This window comes from Mirounga leonina, unplaced genomic scaffold (genome assembly GCF_011800145.1).
Source record: "Mirounga leonina isolate KUSES-001 unplaced genomic scaffold, KU_Mleo_1.0 Mir_168, whole genome shotgun sequence".
Lineage (NCBI taxonomy): Eukaryota > Metazoa > Chordata > Mammalia > Carnivora > Phocidae > Mirounga > Mirounga leonina.
The window spans coordinates 65228880-65235731 of NW_023270426.1; the positions used below are offsets into that span (position 1 = coordinate 65228880).

The 6852-nt window shown below is 42.5% G+C and overlaps 1 long non-coding RNA gene across 2 annotated transcripts in view; it reads right to left on the reverse strand.

Annotated features, from left to right (window-relative positions):
• The window catches only part of LOC118017031, a 41868-nt gene extending 35636 nt beyond the window's left edge, over positions 1-6232 (reverse strand). For both annotated transcript variants that reach the window (XR_004681027.1, XR_004681026.1), the window contains exons 1-2: positions 5602-6232; positions 1666-1741 (exon numbers count right to left, since the gene is read on the reverse strand). This is a non-coding gene — a long non-coding RNA (uncharacterized LOC118017031). The remainder of the gene's footprint in view (positions 1-1665; positions 1742-5601) is intronic.
• Between the last annotated feature and the right edge of the window lie 620 nt (positions 6233-6852).

Sequence of the window (6852 nt, forward strand, 5' to 3'; positions counted from 1 at the left end):
AAGCAGACTCTTACTAGTGTTAGCAATTGCATTTGTGCCCAAAGGGGAGGAAGCATTCACTTAGAAAGAACAGTAAAAGATGGGTTTTGTAAGGACATTATTTCATTGGAGGAAAACTGTAATCACTGCCATGTTTGACCCCATCTTGAGTTAAATAATCCTGCTCTCTTACCTCGGAGCAGTCTTGAATACACACACAAATACAGATGTGTTCCCAGAGTTAATTACTTAATCTTCTTAACATCTACTTTTCTCACCGATAAAATGGGAGTAATAGTATCAACCTCCTAAGTCTATTGTGAGACCAAATGAGATGATCCTGCGATGCATTTAGCATACTGGCCATCTAGAAGGTAGTCAAGGTCAATAAAAGATTGTAGCCATTGATGCAAATTAGTACTGTGTGTTTTTTCAATAGACACCCCAAGTATGTAAACAGATATTGATGAAGTAGTCGACAGCCCATAATTTTACTAGGATTTATAAACAAATCAAATTAAGCAGATATATGGACTCAAATCAATGAAGGCCAATGTTGTGAAAGATCCCCGAACACTCTCGGTTTTTATTTTCATCTTTTTTGTTCAAGTGACAAATATAGGCATTTACAATAGCACCTCTACGTGTTCCTGAAAAACTTTGCATTTGCAAAAATTGCACACTAAAAATAACAGAGTCTATAGGGGAAAAATAGCATTAAGGGCAGAGTAGTCAAAACCAATGCAACTTTGAAATCAACGCCCGAAACAAAACCAATTAAAATCCTAATAGGAGGGATGTCTGGGTGGCTTGGTCGGTTAAGCGTCTGCCTTCGGCTCAGGTCATGATCCCAGGGTCCTGGGACTGAGTCCCGCATTGGGCTCCCTGCTCAGCGGGAAGCCTGCTTCTCCCTCTCCCTCTGCTGCTCTGCCTGCTGTGCTCTCTCTCTCTCTCTAGCAAATAAATAAATAAAATCCTTAAAAAAAAATCCTAATAGGAAATTATATTAATATGGCTAAATTTCCATGGGCATTTGCTGAAGAATCTCAGTCATTCCAACCTCAGTGGCCCTTTACACTGGAGTCGTGCTTACTTTGCCTTTTGAAATCAAGTCCCTGAAGACAGGCACTTCCACAGAAATCAGTTTCACCAAAATCGACAAATGAAATCCAACAGCAGCCTTCACACAACTTCCCTAATACACTGACCTCATTCTCCAATTTACAAATCATATATATTAAATTAATTAAACAGGTGGCCATGAGACTGAGGGGATTCTAATACCTCAGCAGCCTATGTGGGCAATCCGAAACCTACACCTGTAAATGCCTCAAGGTTAAGAAATGGAAACCTAAGGACAACCAATCACAAACAACCAATGATGCTTTCCCAGATACAAATGCTTAAGCTACAGCCAAATAATTTTCTTGCTTTGCTTCTACCTCTTCACTCTAGAAGTCTTTCCCCTAGCTTCTGTCTATGGCACACTCCTGACTATATCCAGTTTGACGCTGCCTGATTCAAATTGAGTGGTGCTCAAATACATGCTTAAAATCTTTAATATGCCTCAGTTTAGCTTTTAACACATATGTATAAATTAGTATTAAAGAAAAACACACTGTGGGAGAACAGACTCTATGTTTGCATCAGCATGATGATGATAACAACTGTAATGATGATACTCACCACTTAAGCCTTCTTGCCTATGGAAAAGTACTTGCAACCCATGGAGAAAGTTGAATAAATATCCAGTGAAATTGAACTGCAAGAATATAAATAGTAACTGTCAAAATACTTTCACAGCATGTATTGTATCTCTCATTCTTGAAACAATTGTGTATCTAGAAGGCTTTGGAGAAAAAGTCAACCCAAATGGGTGGCCAGAGGTATGATCAGATCAATACTCCTGGTGGGGCTTCCCTAGTGAATTGCATAGCAACCTCTGATTTCAGGATGAAGGCTACCATTCCTTTTTATAACTCCACAACCAGGCACACGGTTTCAAAAAAGAGAGAATGATGACATATTTTAAACCTTGGCTCACCACCAATCTGAGACAATTGCAACAGAACTTTGGCTACCCTTGGATCATTTCCACCTCTCTACCACTTACTCAACAGCTTGAGCCACACTTAGATCTGCTTTCACAGTCAACTGAATTTGGGGCCCAAGACGTCTCCTTCTTGATCTTGTAGGTAAAAGGGAATGGAAAGATGCAGAAGAAAGTGATTTTCAGTTCTCTGGTAATTAGTGTAAACACACATAGGCACACATGTGCATAATATATATAAGTGTTTGTGGGTCTGTGTTTTCCTTCTCAAGTATAAATGCAACATTCCACATGGGGACTATCTATCTGCCTTTCTGCCCCTGCACATCTCCTATCACCACTGAAGCCCAGAGCTAGGCTCAAAACTAGGAGAGCTAAAGAGTTTTCTAGGTCACAAAGTTTTGATGTGTGTTATCAGGGCTGATAGTTCACAGGTGTGCACATTATAGTTGTTCCAGTTGCTAAAATGTTGAAAGATTTCTATATAGTTTCCCTGAGCCCACACATCTCTAGACCACCATCCTGGTCTCCCTGGTTTCTTCCTTGCAACTTCCAGAAATTGTCCATCCAACCTCACGCCACTCTGGACTTCCTCACCAACCAGAAGCAAAAGGTTTAATGTCTGGCCCAGTGGGCATCCAGGCTTTGCTCTGTGCTAAGACAGTCACCATTCTGATTGGTCTGTGGTATGCATATTTGCTGTAGTGATTATTAAATATTTTAATGTCCCCCTAGCTAAAACATCACTGGACATGTCACTTGACGGGGGAAATCATATTTTCTGCAACTTCCATCCAGGAGACCACTGTATGGAGTTAGGAGGGATAGTGTTAAAACCTTTGAGATGGAAAATAGGATGAGACCACAAGCAACATTTTCAACTTACTGCCATCTAAGGAAGAGAAGAAAGAGCGGTCTTGACAAGGGCAGTGTTGGGAATGACTGCACAACCCCAGGTGAAGAGCTGCGACAATTGCAGTAAAACTATTCTCCCTTCCTCACATGAAGAAGTCAACCTTCCCCACAAAGATATTTTGAACAAATATTTGAAGAATATTAGTTTGGAAAGGGATAACTTATTAGTCTTTCAGGGATAAGAATGTTTCAGTCTACTAGTGTTTGAGCAATTTGACACCAGCCTCCACCTTCCCAGAGCAAGTTCAAACCCTACCTCATAACCTGGTGACCATCCCGTTCTCAGGAACAGTTAAAGAGCTAGTTCACCTCTCACTGGAGTGACTCATATCGGCTGTCCTGCGGCTTCTGCTCTGTTGCCCTCATTCCATTAACTAATGGCCACAGATCCACGGCTGACCCCTCGGCTGTGCTTGGTCCATTTCCACTCTCCGCACCTCTGACACAGTTCTCACTGGGGCGCTTTCTTCGTGGGTCTCTTCCACATGATACCATATCAAATCGACACCACTAGCTTTCCTATATAAATCTCCCCATTTTATCCATTTCACTTTTCTGCTGGGTTTTCCATCTCTTACCTCTTGCTGGATCTTATGGACACCGACTGACCACTTCTCAGAACTCCCCTCTCTCCAGAAACCCTGATTCCTGCCTGGTCTTTCTGTATCCCGATGCCCTCAGTTGGGCTCCTTCCTTCACAGCCTCAGCTCTACAGATCTTTTAGTTTAGGCCTCACCACACTTACTTCTCTGAACCACTTGCTGTTGGCCCAAGTGTAACCTATTCTGCCTCCAAACCTCCCCACATGTTGTTCTCTTTGCTTAAGATGTGATCTCCACTCTTTGCCTGGCTCGCTCCTTCTCATCTTTCAGGACTCAATGTCATGTCGCTTCCTCAAAGAAGCCTCCTCAGATTCCCAAGGCCTGGGTTAGGTTAACCTTCTGTGAGCTCTCAAGCACCTTGGCTTACTCCTGGCACACGCAGATCACACCAGGTATTGTTATCTTTTTGTTTGGCTGTTTCCCCGACTAGAAGTGAGTACTTGGAGAGGAGGAATGGCATCTTGTGATCATTTTATCCTCAACACCTACAGTGCCTGGCACATAAAAAACTCTCAGTAAATTTTAGTGTAATGAATACAACAATAAAAATGCAATAAAAATAGGTAATACTTCTTGTAATAGTGTCATACGGTGACAGACAGCAGCTACATTTGTGGGGAGCATAGCATCATGTGTAGACTCGTTGAATCACTATGCTATACACCTGAAACTAATGTAACATTGTGTGTCAGCTCTATGCCAATAAAAACATAGTTAATACTTTCCAATGCAACCCTGCAAAGCAGTTGTATCATCATCATTCCTATTTTGCAGATGAGGAGACTAAGCAGAGAAATTAAGTGGCTTTCCCAAAGTTACACAGCCAAGAAACATAGATGTGACTTACTTGCAAATCCAGGTAGGTTGGCTTCAGAGACTAATTGCTTCTGTGTACCCTATGCCCTTGCCTTTGAGTTAGAGGTAGAATCATAGCAATAATATAGTATCATTTGCCATTACTTTAAAATAAGCTTTAATTTAAAAGCCACATATGAGTGAGAAAACATGTTTTATATTCAGTTTATTTTAATCCTGACAGAACACTCGTAATTTATGTCCAGGCCTACATGGCAGGTCCCTAAGGATCAGGATAGAGAGGAAGGAAGCAAATAAGTGGAGCCAGAGGAAAAATAACAAAAATCATGTCCGAAGGATAAAGTAGAGATCAGGTCCTCAAAATGTGTTAAAAATGCTAGCAAGGGTGGGGTAGGCGTCTGAGAGCAAGAGCAAGGAACAGCAGGTTGGAGGGGCAAAGAGGCTGAGGTCTGGGAGATCATTAGTATCTGATCAATTTGGTTACAGCAAACATTGAGTCAGTGGTCCAATTGTAAATCTCTTCTTCACTTAATTGCACCTAATAACCTTGAGCTAATAACTTAATGATCCGTGACAGTCATTTGACTTGAGATTTATGCCAAAGAATATTGAGTGTTTCTCAGATTTCTCTGAACCTTAAATTTGGGTGACAGTGTTTGTCTTCAGGAATAAAGTCAACGTGATTTATACCACAGGACGATTCTCTCCCATGCCAGCATTTTACCTATTACATATGCTGCCTTAAAAGAGCCCAGAGAGGGCGCCTGGGTGGCTCAGTTGGTTAAGCAACTGCCTTCGGCTCAGGTCATGATCCTGGAGTCCCGGAATCGAGTCCCGCATCGGGCTCCCTGCTCAGCGAGGAGCCTGCTTCTCCCTCTGACCCTCCCCGCTCTCATGTACTCTCTCTCATTCTCGCTCTCTCAAATAAATAAATAAATCTTAAAAAAAAAAAAAAAAAAGAGCCCAGAGAATCTCTTAATGTAATCATGGTATATAAATAAATCGTCAATATAGCTAACATTTCATGTCCAGAACAGAAGATTAGCCATGAAATAAAAGTGAGAAAACCAAGAATACCAATGCGGAACGCCAGCAGTATATTCTCATCATCTCAAAACTTCCCCGTGTCCTTGGTTCACAGGCACACGCAAATCAAACAGTACCCACCACAAAAGAATTCTGAGAAGCCTAGCTCTGAAGATTGCTCCTTCAAAATGTAGTATTAGCTGCCACACTTACAAATGAAGAAGGTGAAACCCATGTTAGACCAGCACCATGCCTGTGGCCCCCATCCACACGCACACACCGTGGGAAGCGGACCGGTTTTCTTCATCTCATTCTGCCACGGTGGCTAGCACAGGGCCTGGCTTTCTAGGAAGCAGATGTTTGCAGAACTGGGTCTCTGAGTCACACAGGAGCATTCTTCCTGGCCCTTGCAGGCTGTACTCAGGCTCCGTTCCATGTGGGTAAAAAGCTCCTCGGAGACACAGGGCGCAAGCACACCAGTGGGCCCTGCTCCAGCTTCAGATTCCCAACAAGATGCTCCTCTGCAAGTGCATGTTGAGTCAAGGGAACAGGTCAGTTGGCTACACTGCTGCCTCAAGCTTCCACACTGTCTGTTCTGTGATTCTGAACTGGCCGAACCAAGATGGACATTCTCCTCTGGGGGTAGAGGGCTCCCTGCTCGTCTCTTTCTAGAATGGACATATCCTGTGTCTCAGTGGCCCTCTAGCCACATGGCAACAGGGCAAATGCCCTGGACAGAGTTGGAAGGCTAGACCACTGCCCTGACCTTTTCCACTGGTCACTGTTAAAGACCCCAGCAAGTCACTTTACCTCACGGAGCTACAGGTTCCTCATCTGCAAGATGAAGTCATACATGCCCTGATTTATGCGCGGAATTGTTCTGAGGATCAATGGCGTAATATATATAAAAGTGTTTTTCTGACTGTAAAGCAAACCTAATCAATGTAAGTGGCATTACTGATGGTATCTGTGACATTGTCAATTTTGGCTGGTTTCTTTGACTCTGATCTAATGACCTTAGCCTCATAAAATCAGTGAGGTTAAGAGGGCTTTATTATTGCTTGAGGGGTTTTCACACATGAAATCTGAAATACAGAGGAAATGGTATAGCAGAATGGCCAGCATATTGCCTGCTCTGAGCAGCTGGGCTGAACTATATAGTTTAGTCCCTTGTCATAGAACAGAATTCCATGTGTGTGATTTAGCATCATACTGAGACAAAATACAGCTCCAAAATATATTTTATTTACAAAAATGACAGCATTTCATACGTCCTAATTATAAATTAGGGCTGAATGGATAGTTGCAGATGTATTAGGGTAGATTTCCAGAAGAGAAGAAATAGCTTTATGTTCATTCAACAAACTTATTGAGCAATGACTGAGGGCCAAGCACATCGTGCTAGATACGAAGCCTACAGCGCTGAACAGAACAGACATGGCCTCCTTATGACCTTACTGGGTG